Source organism: Dunckerocampus dactyliophorus, chromosome 14 (genome assembly GCF_027744805.1).
Source record: "Dunckerocampus dactyliophorus isolate RoL2022-P2 chromosome 14, RoL_Ddac_1.1, whole genome shotgun sequence".
NCBI classification, from domain to species: domain Eukaryota; kingdom Metazoa; phylum Chordata; class Actinopteri; order Syngnathiformes; family Syngnathidae; genus Dunckerocampus; species Dunckerocampus dactyliophorus.
In genome coordinates this window covers 23066443-23088562 of record NC_072832.1, presented here as the reverse complement: position 1 = coordinate 23088562, position 22120 = coordinate 23066443, and the positions used below count along the sequence as shown (strand labels likewise).

Below are 22120 nucleotides of genomic sequence, written 5' to 3'. Positions count from 1 at the left end.
AGGTCTTTGTTTTTATACAGGGCAAAAGTCCTCCAGGATTCTTGTATTCTAACAGCTGTGTAATGAATCTAGGAGTCTGAAGGACAGTTTACAATTAAATTCAAACAGCAGTAGATACAAGCAACTGCAACACCAGTGCTGGAGAGGCCAACGAAGGTTTAGCAAAGTCTTCTTTCGTTCTTTCTTTCCTTCTTTCTTAACTTCTGTCAGAGAGGTGGTGCAATGGGTGTAGACTCCCCTCTTCTAGTTGTTGGCATATTAGTTTAAACTGGCTTCAGCCAGTCTTAGTTTGGACAGCTAATCGCTCCTCAGACACAGATGAAAAAGGTGGCATATCTAGAATATGTGTGTTTATGTGGGTGTGCGCAGATAAAAATAACGGCGCACTTGTTCCAAGTGAAAGGTTTTCCGAGTGTGCTATGTCTCAAACATGTTGCCTTACTTGTCAAAAACAGAGTGGAAAATATTCCATTCTTAACAGGGCATCAAATAAATTGGCCATTCATTTTCAATGGGAAAACTCTTACAGAAAATATGAAATAAATGTGGGAATTTTTTAAAAAGTCCTGATAGATAGCCAACATATGTCCTGAATGAGATGAACATTTGATGTTTGATTGGTTTGAATTGGTTAAGAAATGAGGCGGAATAAGAAGAAGTAGAGAAATAAATCGCTGAAAATGGTGTAGAATTTTACACGTGTGAATAAATGAGGCGCTCCGGGAGCTCACTGCTTCCTCTCAAGTCAGACTGTGGCGGCGGCGTCTGTTCAGGAGGACCCAGCGGCCGCTTTTGCGCTCATTAGCTAAAATGACATGAATGTCGGTGCACGTGCAGGAAGGGATTCGGGGGAACTGTTACATAACTAAGTCGTAAAAAAACATGACGTCCATTGCACGTATCTGGCCCCCCTCACCTTCTGATGCTCAATTAGCAAAATGTCCCCTCAGCAGCCATCTGGACATAACTTTCATTTTACTGCAATGCAGTGATGATGGTGGCATTGATGGGTGGAGGTGATTACGAGCAGCGTATTTTTAAGTTTATTTTCTTTTTTTTCTTTTTTTTTTCTTTTAATGTAATACTAGGACATGAATGCCAGGAAACTCCACCTAGACTTCGTTTGGACGAGAGCCGTGTGCACCTTCATACAAAATAGCCTTCTTTTTATGTCTCAAGTATAGTGTCACTCAATCAGATGTTGTCTGGCGTCACAATGAGCTTCATTGTCTCATGTCGTTTGTGTGTGTGTGTGTGTGTGTGTGTGTGTGTGTGTGTGTGTGTGTGTTGTTGTGTGACAAAAGCTTATGCATGTAATGTTGCTTCTCAGTTCCAGTTTGGCATCTATTTCCCCCCAGCTGTCATGTGTCCAACATCGCGTCATCAACAGCCGCAGTCAGAACCTTTCACAGCACAAGGGAGAGAAAGGCTCTCTTGTCTCTCATACACACACGCACACACATGTGAATACAACAACTGCAAACTGTAATTTGTAGCTGCATGCTGCTTTTTTATGGGCTTGCTCTGCTCGTACAGTGTTGCAGAACCAGCCTTTATTCACCAGTATGGTCATATTTTTATTTACATTAAAACCTCCAGTGTTGCAGTGCAGTTGTACACCACTGCTAACACAGTAATAAACTTAATTTTTGGCATCATGCAAATGAATCAGAATATTTACTAATTAATGAGCTGCATGAAGAAAGAAGTATACAGTCTGGTCCATAAATATTGGGACAGCGACACAATTCTCATCTTTTTGATTCTTAATGCCACCACAATGGATTTGAACAAGATGTCCTTTAACTGCAGACTTTCAGGTTTAATTTAAGGGTATCTACATCCAAATCAGGTGAACGGTGTGGGAATAAGATCAGTTTGTATACTGTATGTGGCATCCACAGAAGTAATGGGACAAATGAACATAAATCAAACTGTCACGTTTTAATACTTGGTTGCAAATCCTTTGCAGTCCATTACAGCCTGAAGTCTGGAAGGCATAGTCATCACCAGACATCGGGTTTCATCCCTGCTGATGCTCCGCCAGGCCTCTAGCAACTGTCTTCAGGTCCTGCATCTTCTTGGGGCATTTTCCCTGCAGTTTTGTCTTCAGCAAGTGAAATGCAAGCTCAGTTGGATTCAGGTCCGGTCCCTGATTTGGCCATTGCATAACATTCCACTTCTTTGTCTTAAACCAGGGGTCTCAAACTCGCGGCCCACGGGCCATTTGCGGCCCACCAAATCGTATCTTGCGGCCCGCGACTGGACATCAAAGAGTAGTGTAACTGCAGCCCACAACATCCGAGCAAGCTCAGTGTTAATTACATACTTACAGGGGCAAGTGAACACCAATGCTGAACTAACAGTGGTGTTATCACATGGATGTATTGTGAATTGTATCGTATCGTGAGGTACCCTGAGATTCCCAGCCTTACTCCCAATACTTGATGCGGCCCAGCCTCACCCAGACTCTACCTCCACTGGCCCCCAGTGAAATTGAGTTTGAGACCCCTGCCTTAAACTGTTTGGTTGCTTTTGTGATATATACTTCAGGTCATTATGTATCTGCACTGCGAAGCGTCATCCAATGAGTTCTGAAGCATTTGGCTGAATGAGAGGAGATAATGTTTCCCAAAACACTTCATACATGCCCATGCAATGACACTACCCACCACCATGCTTCACTGATGAGGTAGTAGTATGTTTCGGATCATGAGCAGTTCTTTTCCAACGTCATACTCTTCGCTTCCCATCACTTTGGTACAAGTTGATCATTGTCTCATCTGTCCATAGGATGTTGTTCCAGAACTGTAAAGGCTTTTTTGATGTTGTTTGGCAAACTCTAATCTGGCCTCCCTGTTTTTGAGGCTCACCAATGCTTTACATCTTGTGGCGAGCCCTGTAGTCTGTAGTCACTCTGATGAAGTCTTCTCTTGATTGTTGGCTTTGACACACAGAGACTTGCAAAGGGTTTTTTTCTTCACCAAGGAAAGAATCCTTCGGTCATCCACCACAGTTGTTAAGTGTTTTGGTGTTGCTGAGCTCACTGGTGCATTCTTTTTTTAAGAATGTTCCAAACAGTTGATTTGGCCAAACCAAATATTTTTGCTATCTCTCTGATGGCTTTGTTCAGATTTTTCAGCCTCATCGATGATTGCTTTCTTTGCTGATAATGACAGCTTTTTGGATCTCATATTGAGAGTTAACAGGAAAAGATTCCAAATGCAAATACACTCTTGAAATGAACTCAAACCTTTTCTGCTCCTTGTAAATTGGACAATGAGGGAATAACACACAACTGGCAATAGTCCAGCTGAGCATTCAATTGTCCCATTACTTTTGGTCCCTTCAAAAAGTGGGTGGCACATATATAAACTGTTGTAATTAATTCCTACACCATTCACCCGATTTAGCCTCAACAACATAATAGGCTCAAATGAAAGCTGAAAGTCTGCAGTTAAAGTACATCTTGTTCGTTTCATTTTAAATCTATTGTGGTGGTGTTTAGAGGCAAAAATATTAGATTTGTGTCACTGTCCCAATGTTTATGGGCCTGACTGTATAATGTTAATGTTTTCCGTGTTGTAAATAAACAATAATCATATGGAAGTCATTTTAAAATAATAACAGTGTTTGTGTTGTGTGAGTCTGAGAGCAGTTTTATATCTTATTTTTAATTATGTGACATTAAATACTAGAAAAAAGTGTCAGTAGTTTCATCCTCCATTGAGTCGATGACATTTTTAGGAAGTTTGCTGTATTTTTACTTCCAGGGTGCAACTAAAAACTACGTTACATTAACTTTTAAACACTTACTGATCTAAAACAAAATCAATGGCAAAAGACACCTTCAGGCATTTCTGTTTTCCATTCATTATCCTCCAGCAACCTTTCTGTGTGTATTTGCGTTTTGTTTTTTATCACGACCCCCTCTTAAATGTCTTCACCGGGCATGTGCTCATCTCTTCATTAAATATTTAAGCACGTCTGAAGATGTATTTTCACTGATTTGTGTTTGTTTCTGAAGTCTTGAGTTACTGCAGCAACTGCAGTTCCATTTATGATGGCTGCACTGGGAAATCATCATGCCAAGCAATAAAAAAAAAAAGTTGCTGGATGAAAAATCATGTGGCAGTCATTCCCGGTAAACACATTTTATTAACCAAATTCACTTTTATTTGGCTGAGCCAAAGCCTAATGGATTTACAAGGCTTTGCACTAATGTGTTATGCCAAAATTCAGTTGGATGCGAGACTAAAATACAAAAATAATATTAGATGACAGTGACCACAAATTTTATTCCTGTAGCACTGTCCTGATTTGGTTAACGTTTCTTCCATGGATGCATGGGCGGGATGCCGATAGTTCTATGAGGTACATTAAGCGTCATCTAGGCCTGTCACGATAATCAGCAGCTCAATAAAGCTCATCATAAATAAAAACGAACTTAATAATTTTTCCAACCTCGATATGACATGTACATGCGTGTTTGCTTTCCTCCTCTCTTTCTACCAAACAGGCTGGATGACAACAAGTTCACTCTGTGCATCTGTCTCAACACCTGGGTATGTTGGTCCTGTAGTGGAATGAATGGCGTGAGTGAACCCTTCTGTCAGTTCTTCAGTCTCTTTGTCCCAGTGGGTGGAGGCGGCGCAGCTGGTGAGTGCACACACAGAGTGGTGCAAGTGAGGTGTTTACACTTGCATTTTGCCTGCACATTGTCCCGCAATTTGCGATGGCAATGCGTGTCATTTATTTATGTATTTATGACACGGCTGAAAAGCGTGAAGACTAGTTTCAACAAAAGGTGTGCATTGACACAAACTGACCACGACTTATTTACACCTTGTCAAGTAGTGTTTACGTCTCGTGTACGACAGTAGTACATTACATAGGTATACATTGTCACCACCGCTTCCCGCATCCGTGAAGCAGTACTGGCATTGTTCAGTGACACCATGCAGCAGCAGACATCACCCATATAGCTTCATTAATTTGCATTCCTGTTAAGGAGTAATGCCCAATGGTCATTATTTATTGAGGTGCAATTTTGTTTACAGAGACTTGATGTTGTTGTTTTTATTGTGGTGTGTGGTTTTTATTGGAGTGTTTTTTGTCTTCACAGAGGTCTATTTTTCTTGTTTTTGGTTGTGAGGTGCAAGTTTTGCTAAAAGACACCAAGACCATTTTAATTTCATAATTTTTTTGTTGACTTTTTTGGTTTAATTAATTTTATTTAAAAGCTCTTGACATTCCGTTCCATTCCATTACAATGTTAAATACTGTTGAGAAATTAAAGTTAATTGCTTCTGATACAGTGTACTCACATTATTATGCCATATATTATCAATATATTAATTAAAAAATGGTCTCAAAATAATGTTGACAATAATATCGTTTATCGGCAATAATTTGTAGGACAATTATCGTCCAGCAGAATTTGTTATAATGACAGTCCTAGATCTATGAGGTACGTAAAGTGTCATGTATCTTCTAACCAGATGTGGAAAACTTCTGTCGTCATCAATCTGTCATCAGGCTTGGCCTTTTTTAATTAGCACCCCTCTTTTACAGACTTCAAAGTACCCAATTAAAGGCCACCCATCCTGTCTATTATCCTACTTGTATGGAAGCTTTTTTAGCATGAGGGGGTTAGCGTTTGGTGTGGTGTGCCATAAGTGGATTGCACTTCAATTGACTCGCTGCTGGTATCGGATAGGAGTGAGCTCTGAAAGCCTCTACAGCGTGCAAGAGAAGATGGAATCAATGCAGGGTGTATAGAAGGCAGGAGTGCTGAAGTCCGCCACCTGTTCCAAACGTCCATTAGTGGGCCAGTCAAACTGTGTTTGCTCAACACAAGACGCTACAGCTCAGCCTCTTTGCTGAAACAGCAGCTCATCTCTGCCTGCATCCGTCTTTGCCGTCTTCCTCTGCTCTTGGTTCTACAAGGGTGGTAAAGCAGGCTTGCATGTGTCACAACGCTGATGTACGAGGGTCTGGAATGACCCATGCTGAAACAGCAGACCACACACATACAATGCACACAAGGCTGATGGATGAATTGGGCCCAGTATGGTGGCACAGCACAGGAACATCCAGATGTTTTTATTTATTCGAGAGAGTGAGAGTGAGAAAGAGCTGGAAGCTCATTTACTGATTTTGTCAGAATACCATCTCACATCTCCGTTGCATGGAATTGATCAGGTTTGTTGATTGTGGCCTGCAGAATGCTGGTCCACTCTGTGCCAAGTTGCTGGATATTGGCAGGAAGTGGAACACTATTGTTTGTGCCGATCCTGAGCATCCCAAACATGCTGAATGGATGACATGTCCGGTGAATATACAGGCCATGCAAGAACTAGGATGCGTTACCTAAAAACAACAAAATATATCAATCATCGCTGTACAGTAATCCCTCGCCACTTTGCACTTCAATTTTTGCGGCTTCACTCAATCACGATTTTTAAAAAAATACACAAATTAATAAATCATGCATTTGTGGTTAAATTTGAGAACATTTTACATATTTTTTGCCTAAATGAAGCATTTGCAAGCATAAATATGACTAAATGAAGTAGTATACAAAATGCTGGCATTCAAAAGACTCATTCAGGAAGTACTCTACAGAACAGGACTTTAAAAAAAGAAGAACAAAAAGGAACTCTGCCAATGCTAACACATGTGTCTATTATGTCTTATGTCTTATTTTGTCTTATGCTGACTATATTGGATAGGAGGAGTGTAAAGGTGACTATAGGGGTGTCATTTCATGTCTTGAGTGCTCTAATAATGTTAAAAACTCTGTTTAGAAGGTTGTAAACACCTTTTCTTTGCTCTAACTATGAAAATATTTGATATACATAAATAATAAGGAATCCTACTTAGCATAAATTTACTTATGACGGTCTGGTCTGGAACCAATGAACCGTGATAAACGAGTGATTACTGTATTGGAAGAACTTGAGAATATTGCCTTTTATTATTCCTGTATTGACTCAATCAGTGGCCTCCACACAATTAGATGCCATGCCTCAAATATAAACACTTTTGCATTCATAATTCATACACCATGATAATTCATAATCCATCCATCTCTCAGGTGTGCCTGAGAGTGGCCGCAATAAAATCCCACTCCAAAATGTGCAGTTGAACTGTGTTATTCTGGCCATGCAAGAACTGGGATGTGTTCAGCTTCCAGGTATTGTGTACAGATCCTTGCAACATGGGGCCGTGCTTTATCATGCTGTATCATGAGGTGATGGTGGTGGGTGAATGATATGACAATGGGCCTCAGGATCTCGTCACGACATCTCTGTGCATTTGAAATGCCATCAATAAAATGCACCTGTGTTCATTGTCCATAACATATGCCTGACAATACCATACTGTACCACCACTGGGAGCACTCCAACGACAATGTTGACATCAACCAACCTGTTACAACACCATACACGCTGCCTGCCCTGTACAATGAAAATTTAGATTGATTCGTGAAGAGAACACCTTCCCAAAGTGTCAGACGCCATTGAACGTGAGGATTTGTCCACTCAAGTCAGTTACGAGAACAGACTGCAGTCATGTCCAGACCCCCATGGAAACGACAAGCATGCAAATGAGCTTCCCTGAGACAGTTTGTGTAGAAATGATTTGGCCATGCAAACCGATTGTTGCAGCATCTGTTTGTGTGGCCGGTCTTAGACAAGCTTGGATGTGGAGGTCCTGAGCTGGTGTTTGCGGTTGTGATGCCGGGATGTCACAGGATGTTTCACCTTCAAAGATGTTCATATGAGCAAAGATCTCTTTCCACTCAGTTGTTCTTTAAATCCTCGTGGCTTTTTTTGTATGCAAAGTAAAGCCAGCTTGGAGGATGCATCTGCCAGATGACCCCTTGGCAAGATCCACACAGGACCCTCCCTTCCCCTCTTCCTGTGTCAGCTGACTGACTTGAGCAGACTGTGGTGAGGCTGTCTTGTACAATCAGGGAGGTGAGGAAGAAGGGGATATGTGAAGGTTTACATCATGATTTCCTGCATGCTGAAGCTCAAGGTGACTCGTTGGAGCGCTTTCTGCTTCCTTAATGGCTGACAGATGTGTTGTCCCGGATTTGTTTTCCCAGGAAACTCTTGGGATTCCGTCCCAGCTGTGGTATGCGCCACATAACTCCCACTACCCCTCTGATACAGGAATCCGCCTTCAGCCCCACTGAGGTCCCATGACATGAAGAATCCCAGGACCCAGCAGGCCTTGGATGGTGTCCCAGAACATTTTGAAGTGATACGGTTCCACCAAGCTCTATGATTCAGCTTAGTTTTAGGTACGCTCTAAACTTTTTTTCCAATGGAAAAAATCTGAACAAAACGGCAAGGTGGAAATGGAGCCAGTCTTCACTTTGAACGAGACTTCTGCTCAGAATGACGCAGCTCAATGACAGAGGTGCTGTCGGCCTTTGTGTCGTCTCTGCATTATCCCACAGAGAATTGGTTATGGAGGATTGTGTCCATCTGCTGACTGGGATTTCTTGGAAACGAGAGACACAGCATGGATAAAAATTATAAGACGGTGTGGGGGTAGGGGGCTGTCTTGTGTGTGATCAGCAGAAAACTGAAGTCCTCGGTGTTAGACGCACACAGTGTGTGTGTGCGTGTGTTTGTGCGTGTGTGTCTGTTGGCTGAATTCTCAATGAACTGTTCCAAACAATGTGATTCTTTTATTTAATTGCTTTTTTATGCACATGTCCTCAAGCTTCCCTCTGCCTTTCAACACTGAAAAGATGCATTGTCCACCCAGGGCTTTGATATCCATATCATATCAGTCTGGGACAGGGGCAGCCTCACTGTGTTTTGGGGTATTGCCGTCCCCCTCCTACCCACCATCACTGATGGCAGACAGAAGTAGGTCAAAGTTTACTGGAGCGTCCTGTCTGAGTTGGGGGATTGGAGAAGTTGCATGGGGCTTAAGAGGGGCGTCCTTTGAACCAGGGACCACCCTCCTCCAATGGCGGCTGTGAAGTCTTCACACTGAAATTTTTGTCAAACCTTTAATATTTATACATTGGAACCTTGGGTTATTTTTTTTTTTTTAATGATTCGCTTTTTGGTTCAAATTTTGCCCCACTTTCACCCAACTCAATCTGTTCCCGACCCCTTTGGCCCCTCCCATGAGTTGTGAGCTTATCCGAGGGGCGACCCATGTTGCCTCTGTGCCCCTTGGGTGTAGGCACAGCCACCAGACGCTCACCATGGTGCCCCAACTCCAGGCCTGGCTCCCAAGAGGGGCCCCAGTGACATGCGTCCAGGCGAGGGAAAACTAGGTCTATATACTGTATCTTGCTCGTCTATTTGAGCTACACTTAGTGTCGTCTTGGCATGGGTCGGTATGAGATTCTGATGGTACGATAACCTTGGGTAAAAATATCACCATTTGACGGTTTCATGGTATTGTAATTGCAGTTCTAAAATGTTATTTTGAAATATCTTTATTGAAAAGAGAAAAAAGTTAAGTCAAAACAGTCAGTATTAAGCCATATAATATAACAGGATGAAAGTGGAACATACCTGTATGTATTTAGAAGAAATAACCAAATATAACAGAATTCCTTCTAAATAAATAAAATGCAGTTCTCCATGCAGTCTACTGTGGCTAATCCTGCAACTGAAGTCACAACACAATAAATATTTTGTTAGTAAAAAGGAAACAAAAAAACAAAGCAAAATGCAAATAAATACAATCAAGTGGCTCAAGAATGTCACAACTTAAATAATAAAAAACCCTCTTAATGTTAGGTTATTTTATAGTGGCAATTCGCACTTTGTCACAAATGTCTGTTTGCGGGTCATGTGATTGTTGTTGGCAACCGAGACGTTAAGTGGTTGTTGCTTTTTGTTAAGTGGAGAATAAACACTTTATTCCACTTATCCTCCACTCCTGTCTCGTTCTGAATCACATCTCCACATTAGGTGACCCTCGACGTAATATGTCGACCATCAACAGCGACAACAGCGAGTCCGTACCGGCGCTGCTCAATGCTAACGAGTCAGCTAACGACTTTTGGCAAGCCCAGTTGCAAGTGTAAGTTATAGTTTAGTGGTTCTGAAACTGTGACTTTTTCATACCGTGATATACCGAAACCAGTAACTGACTCATGCCTCATCTGGTACCTCGCCTCTGGGAAGATCCAGGACATGTTGGAGAGACTGTGTCTCTCAACTGGCCTGGCCACTGGGAGGAGCTGAACAAAGTAGCTGGGGAAAGGAAAGTCTGGGGTTCCCTGCTTAGGCTGCCCCGGCGACCCAACCTCGGATAAGCGGTAAAAAGGTGAATGGCTGGATGGATGGATTTTGCCAAAATGTTGCCTCTGTACATGTACACTGCCTCTGTTATCTTATTATATTGCCTGTAACAAACTCTTGTCTTTGACAAAGGATATTCATAGTTGAATCTGATTCGTTACATTTTGATAAAACACTCATTAACAAATAAGCATAATAGGTGTGCAACAGCAGTACCTTTTTTATTTAGTGACACAGATAGCAAGATGAACAAAAGTGGGCATATCACACCACATCACATAAATTAACGGCAGTCTGCCACAGATTAAGGAATGTATGGGAAACGGAATGGATTTCTTTTACCACAGCCATCACTCTTTGAGAGTGACTCACTGGACACGAGGTTACTTTAACATCAGAACTACATACCGTGGCCTTGTTGACCCTTCATGAGGCAAACATACCTCTGTAGATTAAGTTGACTGCCTGTCATGTGAGGGAGGGGGGTGTAGTGGCGAGGTCAGACTGTGGGGGGTCGGGGTTGGTGAGTTGAAAGGTGGAGGTCATCTGGCTTTGCTGTATGGTGTCAGAGACTGCATCAATAGCACTTTTCATTAGCCTCCAACTGAGTGTTGTTTGGTTGCTAGCTGATACAAATTAAAATTTGTTCTTTGTGGATAGATGTGCTCTTGATTGTTAAGAAAAGAACGTGGACTTAATCGCTGACCAATTGGATCGTGAAGAAATGGAGGCAAAACTGAGTGCACTACTAGGCTGCAGCCATCAGAGGTGCTGTTGATCCAGTCTCAACAGCGCTAATTGCGCTGCATCCACACAGACGGACTCTATGGCACCTCCTGTGGGCAGCATTAGTGCAACACTTGTATTGTAACAGGAGTTCAGAACGGCTAGGATGGCAAGGATTAGGTTCTTACAGTGATGATCTGTTGAGCTCTGATATATCAAGTGTAAATGTTTGGATACTATTGCTCGTGTTAAGGTGAGAATGGTTAAAAGTAGGCAAAAGGCGCCATGGAGAAAGGAAGAGTCTGTCAAGGAGTGCCAGAGAGTCGAACAGAAATGGCGTAAGTCAAAGCTCCGGATCCATTATGAGGTTTACAAAAAAAAACTACATGCTTTCAACCAAACCTTGCGTAGAGCAAAGGAGAGTTATTTTTCTGAAGTCATTACCAACTGTAGTAGCAACTCGGCCTGTCACAAATTATTGACCATAATCGATAATTTTGACCTTTTTTTAAAGACCATTTTATAATCATTGACAAAACAGTTGAAGAGATCATCTGCAGTCTCAGTCCATCAACATGCTGCCTTGATGAGTTACCCACTAGATTTCTCAAGTCTGTGCTGAGCAGTTTGCTACCACCCGTGTTTATGACCCGTGGGGTTCCCCAGGGGTCAATTCTGGGACCCCTATTGTTTAATCTATACATGCTTCCTTTAGGCCAGCTAATACGCAGCTGCAATGTGTCCTACCACAACTATGCAGACGATACTCAGAGCTATGTGTCACTGACGGCAGGTGAACATGGTCCTGCAGATTTACTTTGTCATTGCATGACAGATCAGTGTGTGGATGCAAAACAACTTTCTCGAGCTAAACAACAGACAAAACTGAAAACATTGTCTTTGTCTCACAGAAACAAAGAGAAAGTATTATTAGCCACCTTGAGACTCTTTCTCTAAAACCTATGCATCAAGTTAGAAGTCTAGGGGTAATAATGGACTCAGACCTTAGCAGCCACTTTAAAACAGCTCTGTTTGTGTACAAGTCTTTTCATGGTCTTGCGCCAAAGTACATCTTTGTGACATGTTAGCGCCACATGAACCATCTCAAGCTCTGACAAGCTCAGGGAGGGGTCTCCTGCGGATGCCCAGAGTCAGGACTAAAGACGGTGAGGCTGCGTTTCAGTTTTATACTGCCAAATCTGGAACAGTTTTCCAGAAGATGTGCAACAATCCTCAACTTTGGCAATATTCAAATCCAGGCTGAAAACATTTATCATGATTTTAGAATGATTTTATGTTTTATGGAATGATTTCATGGAGTGATTTTCTGTAAAGCACTTTGAATGGCCTTGTTTATGAATTGTGCTCTAGAAATAAACTTGCCTTGCCTTGCCTTGAACCAAGTCGACGATCTACCTCGAGAAGCGTTTTTTTACCCCAACAATGTCACTTCTGGAATTCAGGCTGAGCTGCGAGCTAGTTTGTCATGGTTGGCGCCATCAACTATAAATGTAATTTTTCAAGATTCAAGATTCAAGAGAGTTTTATTGTCATGTGCATAGTAAAACAGCAGTTATACCATGCAATGAAAATCTTATTCTGTTCATTCTCCCAAGAAAAGAAAGAAACACAAGAAAGAATATGAACATAAGAAACATAAACACATAAACATATATACCAATAAATTAAGCAACAACAACAGAAGAGACATTAATACAAGTAAATAATGCAAATAAATAAATAAATAAATAAAGTGCTATGAGTGTGTGCGTGTGTTGCGTGCGGCGTGTGCGAGTGCTTCGTTGAGGAGCCTGATGGCCTGTGGGTAAAAGCTGTTTGCCAGCCTTGTGGTCCTGGACTTCAAACTCCTGTAGCGTCTGCCTGACGGTAGGAGTGTGAATAATGAGTGTTGTGGATGTGTGCTGTCCTTGATGAGGTTGTGTGTTCTGCGTAGGACTCTAGATTTATAAATGTCTTGCAGTGAGGGGAGGGCTGCCCCAACAATGTTCTGTGAGGTCTTGATCACCCGCTGGAGTGCCTTCCTATCACGTGTTGTACAGTTACCGTACCAAACAGTGATGGAGGCGGTAAGGACACTTTTGATAGTGCATCTGTAGAAGCAACTCAGGATTGTGGTGGGCATGCCAAATTTCCTCAGTCTTCTCAGGAAGTACAGTCTCCTTTGGGACTTCTTCAGAATTTGTTGGGTGTTGTGAGACCAGGTGAGGTCCTCGCTGATGTGTGTGCCAAGGAACTTGAAGGTTTTCACCCTCTCCACCTCAGTCTCATCAATAAACAGGGGTCTATGCGGCTCCTTTTCCCTTGTTCTTGGGTCGATGATCATCTCTTTAGTCTTATCTGTATTGAGAAGGAGATTGTTAGCACGACACCAAGCTATGAGGTCCGCCACCTCTCTTCTGTATGATGTTTCAACACCACCAGTGATCAGTCCGATGACTGTTTTTGGCGAATTTACCATTTGATTTAAAAAATCAAACAATGTAGAACATTATTACAAACAGTATGTAACATAAATACTACTGGTCGATCTTTGGGACTTTGCTGATCCATCGCAACATTGTTAGGAAAAATTTTTATTATTAAATTAGTTCCCTGCCCTCACGGACAACATGCACACATTTTGACCACTGGACATGTTCGTACATCTCATCGTCCTCCAGGAAGCATCCCTCAAGCTCCAGTCAAGAGTCCAGTCCCCAAATCCTGGCCAGAGATACTTGTACACTGGCTCCCCTCACCGCAATAGTAAAGATTGGGTGAACAACATGCAGAAGGGACGAGCGCGCGGGAGAGAGGGAGCGACAGAGTGCAGCGATTTGCTTGAGCACACAACAGTACTTGTTGCGCACTAATATGGTTCAAAATCTGCCTTTGCTACCTCAAAATTAAGGCACAAATATAACTCCATTGATGTGCACCTCCAAAAAAAATCTTCGAGCTGCAGCTCGTTAGGGCTGACTATTGCAACGTATTGACCAGTCTCTCTCTCCAAGCCACAAGTCCGACTCACGAAGTAGGGGTGCGGCTTGCACAGGTTCACGGACGAGACCAGGGATCTTGGGTATGTTTTGACTAATAAGAGACCTTAGTTTACCAAACAGCCATGATTCATTAAATAATTCATTTCTGAAAAAGCTCAATATAGTGAGGGAGCGATAATTGAACTGCATTAATGCGAGGGACGACTGTACTCCAGAATGCTATGAAGAGTGATAAGATGAATGACAATTAATTAGTCATGCTAAGCTAGGGCTAATGCACGACAGTCGTTTTACATTGCGTTGTTTAAGAGACTGACTGCCAACCGGTTGCTAGTCTTGTGACCCCCGGTGCATGTCTCTACAATCCACTCATCCAAGTCTTTAGGGCTGATTCTTATTGATCCACGAGGCTGCTACCGATGCAACCGCATCTCTCGCTTGTCAAACCGGGTGTCCGGTCGCATCGGTTTATCGGTCGTTTCCCCTGTCGTCGATGAAGAACATTTTGTCAAATGGCCATCCATACTTTGTGCTTCTGTGGCTGTAAAGGAAATGAAAGGGCAATGCAGGATATTTATGGTTATTGTGAGTGCGGTTTGTAGCACGGGTTTTTTTGTTGCATAAGAACTCTTTAGAAAAAAAAAAAATCCGATGTTATCTTCAGGGTGAGCATGTGGGGGTGACAGAGGTACCAAAAGCATCTTCATGATGAAGCCATAAATTATATCATATCTCAAACGCTTTATCTCAATTGTCTCCTGGCTGTCGGTGGAGCAGAATTTGCTGGCTTTAAAATGTTGTAGATAAAGCTGATGAAGGTGCAGGAGGAGAAGGAGAGGGGTAGCGGCTCGGATGAAATGAGGCCAGTGTCATCCTGTCTCATTTTCTGTGTAGGGGTTGGGAAGGGATTAGCATCACTTACATAAGTGCCCCCCCCCAACACACACACACACACACACACACACACACACACACACACACACACAGACTCACTCACCCCTTCCAATATCACCTCTTTAACAAGCCCTTCTGCCCCCAGCCTTCTCAAGACCACAAGGTTCGTTGGTTGGTTGGTGTTGGCCTAATTGTTGTTATTACAGCATTTTTTCTTTTCTATCTTCTGGAGGATGAAGATGATGAGGGGGTGGGAAACGACGGCCCAGTTGTGCGTGAAGCCGGCAGAGCACATGTTGAAAAAGATGCAAGGGGAGGTTTGTAGCTAAAGGAAAAGGAGGGAATAACGAGGGGAAAAATGGGGAGGATGGGACAGGATGTTGGAGCTGGATGAGATGGTCTATTTATAGTTTATCCCTGCTGTTGGGTTGTGGACCGCCTGGCCCAGCGCAGCAGAGCTCAGCATCCATGTCAGTCCTTGTGTCAGTCTCCATTAGCTCTGCACACACACACATATTTACTCCAAGGGCGTAAAAAGGCCTGTCACGCAAACGTGGGAGCACTGACCTTTGCCACTCAGCTGTAAGTTAAAGGAGCCCACACAGTGTGTGTGTGTGTGTGTGTGTGTGTGTGTATGTGGGTGCATGTTTGTGTGTGCAATGAAGATTGTATGCAGTATGAGTGGGGAGCATTGGGTTTAAATGGAAGCGCATAGAAGTGATGGTAGTGTATGTGGTATTCTACACTGGTCACTAGGTGTCAGTAACTTTAGTGTAATGTTCGATGAGATGGGACACATGGTTGCCTCACAGTCAGGAGATCATGGGTTTGTACCTCTGTTGAAACATCTGTGTTCTACCCGTGTGTGCGTGGGTTCTCAACGGGTACTATTTCCACATTCCAAAAATATTCATGCTAGGTTTATTGGAAACTTTATATGTGCCCTGCGATTGGCTGGCGACCTGTCCAGGGTGTACCGCGCCTCTCGCCCAAAGTCAGCTGGGATAGGCTCCAGCATACATACATACATATAGTGAGGACAAGCAGTGCAGAAAAGGGATGGATGAATGGATGTTGGGTGAGACACACAAGCATCAGACTTGATCTCTGGAACAACAGGTGTTTATTGCAGGTTTGAGTGACACCACAACAGGCACAATAATCCCTAACACGGGCTACTGTTGCGGCCGTAACCAAGCTAAAACTGTATTCTGAACGCCCGACACCACTTCCAGTTCACGCCCTCCCCACTCAGCTCCCATGAGTCTTATTTATGCCTTATGTCTTATTTTCTCCTATTATGCCTGCTATATTGGGTAATACAAGGGTAAAGGTGATGGTAGGGGTGTTATTTCATATCTGGAGGGCTCTGATCATGCTAAAAATCATATTCAAAAGGTTGTAAAAAGGTTTTCTATGCTCTAACTGAAAAAATATTCAATTTAGAAATAAGGAATCCTAATAAGTAGAAGTTACGGTAGCAATTCAACGAGTGCGACGTACGTCTTGGAACGTAGCGCCAAGATTAGAGGGGATCAACTATATAGCCTTGTCTGACTGTGGGCTTCCATAAATGACATCAGCACTCTGATGAGTTGACATCCTGTAGAAATCACATTATTGTCATTTTTGCTTGCTTTGCTTGTGAGGACTGCCAGCTACTGTTTCAGTTAGGGGCTCATGGAACAGTGTGGTGCTTGCACAGGACCTCACTTGTCCTGCAGTAAAACACCTACTGTAAGTGAAACAGAATGTCATTCATTAGCGCAAATGCAGGCATTCACAGCATGTGGTCTGCTTTTGCATGCACACAGAGCGAAAGGACCGTCTGGTTTTCATCATCACAATCCTTGCCACGTCGCACTCAAGACGCACAAATGGAATTATTTTCCAAGTGTTCTTGTGTCGCCACCATCACATGGCTGATTGGCATTTATAGGGAAATGTGACTTTACTGAATAGCTTGAGGTCGTCTCTGTCAGCCTTCGTGTTTTGCTCACCATCCGTGCACGTTTAAAGCTCCTTCTGGCGACTGGAGACAGATGCTGACAGATGCTGCACTTGAGTGTTTGTAGCAGCCCGATGGCAACTTCGTCTGTGCACTCCATTTTCCTTTTGGAGTTGAGGAATGAAAAAGCTCCAGACAGAGAAAATAGAGGAGATAAGAGGACGTGTGAATGAATGAGAAGCTACTTTGGAGAAAAGATGAAGCTTTTGACGCTGGAATGTGTGAATGAAAACATTCCTTTTTGCAGAGTTTGTTTGGATTTGTCATTTATTTCTACTACGCTGCTCACTGGAGTTATCTGCTGTCTAAATATGCAACATCATTCTCTTTCCAGGAGGGATTGTTTTGTCATCTTTGTATTTTTTTTTTAAAGATATGCAACAAAAACATCCTCATTATCTCATCTAATTTGCCAACCAAGATGGAAAATGACCTGGAGGGTGGAGATTGAACCGATTGCATTAAAATAGTGAGCAGAGCACGATGAGGCCCCGACTCAATCGAATTGAATCAACTGAAACCAAATACCGTGAAATGGACCCAAATATGGTGTCAGCTGGTACCGAGGTTCCCAAATTGGGGTCCAATCGTGCCTCGCCACTTCACGGTTCGAACATGGCGACCTCGCTGTACTGCGTTTTTTCAAAAATAAAGGTTTGCTGTTTTGTGGTTGCTATGGCCTATTATTAGTTAAAAAATATTGAAAGACTAGTCATACGTAGTATTCTACACGGGTCACTGGTAATGTTACATTGATGAGACATTATCTTACCTGGTGGTACGTTTTTTGCTTCTTCAGGGCTGCAGACTGCGACTAAATGGTCACATTTTATGACTCAAATTTGAGAAATTGAGAGTACATTTTTCATTTACTCGCACATGTGCGCTAACATAAAAGTATGTGTCCCATATTGAGTCGATAAGGGACGCACTTTGTCCCTTATAACTGCAATATCGCGGTTCGATGTTTGTTTTTTTCAGAATTTAATTAATTAATAAATGGTCGCTGTTTTGTGGTAGACTATGGTCTAGTATTAGTCAAAACATATTAAAATACAAGTAATATGGAGTAGGGATGTCCCGATAATGTCTGCTTCCGCCACGAGATCGGGCCAATCCGGTTGCCGTATAATAATCTTAACTCTGGGCCACACTCCCAACAAATGCGCCTCAAAGCTGGTTGCCACTTGACTCCCGCCACCTGCAAGAAGAAGAAAACGCAACACCATGCAGACATGTCCGCGGTGTACCGTGGTGAAGTTAGTTTCACGTTGACTATTGGGCTCCGTAGCTACAGCAGTAGTTCCCCCTCACTGTGCCCGGACTGCTGTGTCATTGTGACGGGAGCTCGCACAGGAAGTGCTGCTCTAACCACTGGTTGTTTTATATTAGGGACCGTTAATAAATTACTATTGTGTTGAAGAGAGTTTGTTAAAAAAATGTTATATATTCTAAATCACACCACAAATGAATCTATAACTATGTCTGGTGATTAGGCCTACCCTCAAAGTATTTTGCACACCCATTTTTTCCAATTTGATCTTTTATTGGATCTTTTATTGGATTAGGGACCAGACTCTAAGAGGTTTGTTACAAAAGCCAAACAATATTGTTGGTCATGCTGTGTAATAAAAAGTCATTTCAGCAATACTTTGGTTGCATTATTTTCAATGCTTGGAAGACCTATTTTCGTAACCATATTCAATTCCACAAATTCATGTTTGTAACAAAAACTTATCATAAAAAAAAAACAAAATCAAAATCAGATTGGCTAGACTAAAAAAAACTGCATTGGATTGGGAGCCAAAAATGTTGATGGGGACAGCCCTAATATGTAGTATTCTGGTCACTAGGTGGCAGTAATGACACAAATTTTCCTCAAATTCTGTGTGGAAGTGGTAAGTTTCTGGCTTCTCAGGTTGAGAGGAAATAAATTCAAGGCTAACTGGTTAGCTTGCTAGCTCACTAGTTTGCTAGCTAGCGGTCGTCTTGAGTCCCTGCAGCACAAGAGTTGAGCAATATGTTGTAAACGAATAATAGGAGTGTAAAGGTGACTATATGGGTGTTATTTCATGTCTACAGGCATCTAATAATGTTAAAAACCGTATTTAGAGAGTCATAAACAGGTTTTCAATGCTCTAACTACAGAAGTATTTCATTTATTAACACTGAATCCTATATCGTGGAAAGTCATTTCTTGATGTTGGGTCTGGAACCAATTAACCAACGAGGGATGACTGTATTGACGACAAATTGTCCCAGTCTAAGACTGTCAATGCTAGCGTGTGATCGTTCCCCTTTCAATCTCATTGCCGATCGACTTTTCTGGCATCTTTGCGTACACACTTTGCCTGGCTGTCATTCACTGGCGGCAGCTAGCAAGCTTAATGTCGAATCCTACTTGGCAGAAATTCACTTATCACGGTCGGGTCTAAAGGCAATTAACTGTTATAAACAAGGGATGTCTGTACACGAATGAATTAAAAACAATGTTACTGCACTTGCGTCAAACACTCAGATTTACACATTGCACTTGAACGCCTCAAGTGAACAGCGACCCGCACAGTGCAGAAGACAGGAGGCAGAGCACAAAGTTGTTCATTATTCTGTGTGTTATGTGAACAAATACTGTAAGTACGTTTGATGATTATGTTGTGCATTTGTTCAAAGCTACCGTAATCTTCGCACTTGTTGCTGTGACTAGTTAGTGCATTTTCTGAGCTATAAGACTGTGTAATTTGTTCCTTGACTTGATGCACTGACTAGTATATGTGTGGTTGAAAAATAAGCCACAGGATTTTTGGAGCAATGATTTATGCCAATAATGCCTTCATGTTTCTCGGCGGAGGATGTTTTAAAACGGCTACTGCAGCGCTTTACGAGCCAGTGAATTTTACGTATGTGTATCTGACTTCAGGCCAAATGTCTGAAGGGGTACAGAACTGTGAAAAGTCTGGAAACCCCTGAGCTAGTATATCTTTTTGCCCTCTGGTGGCTGAAGGTGAAACTGCGCCATGTTCATTTATTTTGCAGAGGTGAAGCGCTCGCTAACAAGACTGGAGTGAAATATAACCTACAGATAGATTTATCAAAGTAGCACTCGCAGTCGCAGTTCCCACACGTTTTTTTTCTTCACCTCCAGGATGAATGGCTTTCATTAATCACTGCCATTTGTCTTCTGTTGTAAGTTTAGAGGTCAGTGATTAAACATTGTTCTCTGCACACTTGCCAGCTCTCTCTCTCTCTCAGAAGATCACGGCTGCATTTCTCTCTTCCACCTTGCTTCTTCTGACGACCGGGGTGTTGTCTGCCACGTTAATCCTTGACGAATGAAAGTCAGAAATTGAGGCAGCAAATCATGGTTTATGTATGTGCGCTTACACAATGTGAGCACAGGCTGAAAGTGGGCCAAGAATCACACGGGGCAAATTATGGCAACAAAGAAGCTTGACAAGCAGCCTCCACAGAATGCATTATGAGTGCGTTGCTAATGTCAGTGAGAATAGGAAAATAAAAGATGTGTGGCGCGACCTGACAGCCACACTACTGGGAAGTGTGCTACTATTTCCACTCATTTTGTTCCGCTTGTTTGGATGACGTGTCTGTGTAGTAGACAAACAACAAACAAACAAACTGAGGATGGATACTTGGAGCTAATGGCAAATACAGCTTGTGCTGGTTTGTGCCATAAAAATGGTTGGTTGTGCTGTTGGTTTTTGGGTTATTAAAGATTATTCTATAGGTTCATACATTCCCCCATTCTCTCCAAATTAAACAAATAATTGCAATCGTTTGTGCTACGTTTGTGTCGTTAAAATGATTGTGCTGTCATACTTTTTGATTTATTGAAGATTAGAGTGTCGTGATTACTTTATCATCCCCCCCGACAAGCGTCGAATTAAATCAAAATAGTCACAATCGTTTGTGCTGTTAAAAAGATTTATTGTTAGATAGGTTAGTTTTGTAGTTATTAAGCTTATTGTTACAAGGGTCAACCTAACTTCACCTAGCCCCTCATTTTCTTCAAATTACACTAAAATGGTCGCAATCGTTTGTGCTATTTTTCTACTGGCATACTTTTTGATGTACTGAACATTAAAGCACCTGGTGATTACGTCATTAGCCCCCTGACATGCTCCGAATTCAGACAAAATAGTCCGAATCGTTTGTACTTTTTTGTGCAGTTAAAATGAAAGCAAAATAGTCCCAATTGTTTGTGCAGTTAAAATGATCTTTTACGCTGTCGTACTTTTTGATTTATTAACGATCAAAGTGTCTGGTGATTATGTCATCAACCCCTCGACATGCTCGGAATTAAACCAAAATAGTCACAATTGTTTGTGCTGTAAAAAATATTAGCTGTGCTATTATGGTTTTAACAATATTGCTGAAACTCTGGAATAATACAATCAATGAAATTATAAACCGGGCGCATTCATCACCGCACCGGTGGCTTATTTTGCTGAAGGTACGCTAGTTGCTTGTAACTTTGTGTGGTTCTTCCTGAGGTGTCATATTACATTAGAAGTATTAATGGAAGAGACCTTACTGCCCCCTCACAGTGCTTTACAATCATAGCAAATTGCATATTTACCATCTAGAGGCGGAACTTGGAAATAATTCCACACTGCAAACTGAACTTCCAAGCTTTTTGCTGTGTGGAGCGAGACGTCATCGCTCGCACGTCGATATCATTATCAGCGGGAAAAAAACATCTAATTTTTATGCCAATATTGGCCAAATGATCAGTCATCCCTACGAAAGCTTTCATCATTTGGCGCATTTTCGTCCTGGCTTTTTGATTGAGAGCTCCTGCTTTCTCCTCCAGGCCTCCTCTTCTCCTCCTCCATCAGCAGGACGTGTCAGCATAACTGTCCATGATGATGCAACACAGTCAAGTCCTCAAGTAACCTGATGCATATGCTGCGATAAACCCCGCCTACTGGTCTAAAGAGCAGCGTAAACTTGATAACACGTTGAGTCTGTGGAAGCGGACATCAGATCCTCACATCGAGTGTGCTCCCCGCTGTGAGGGCATATGCCATGCAATCTACTGTAGCTACCACTCGGCTTAATATGCTGTCTAATCTGCACCCGTGGGTGTTGCCGTCAGACACTCAAGCAGGGTCATTAGATTAGAGTGTGTGTCATTCTTAAACTTGATTAAATGTAACCCAACCTTTTAATGCTAATTTCTTCCC

The 22120-nt window shown here is 42.3% G+C and overlaps 1 protein-coding gene across 8 annotated transcripts in view; it reads left to right on the top strand.

The window, feature by feature from the left end:
- lzts2a (leucine zipper, putative tumor suppressor 2a) overlaps positions 1-22120 on the top strand; it is an 80845-nt gene that overhangs the window by 4109 nt on the left and 54616 nt on the right. For 2 of the 8 annotated variants that reach the window (XM_054799482.1, XM_054799484.1), the window contains one exon: positions 4520-4659. The exons of the other annotated variants lie outside the window; for them this stretch is intronic. The gene's annotated coding sequence lies outside the window, so the exon portion shown is untranslated. Of the gene's footprint in view, positions 1-4519; positions 4660-22120 lie in introns of those variants that run through there. 8 annotated transcript variants of the gene reach the window in all.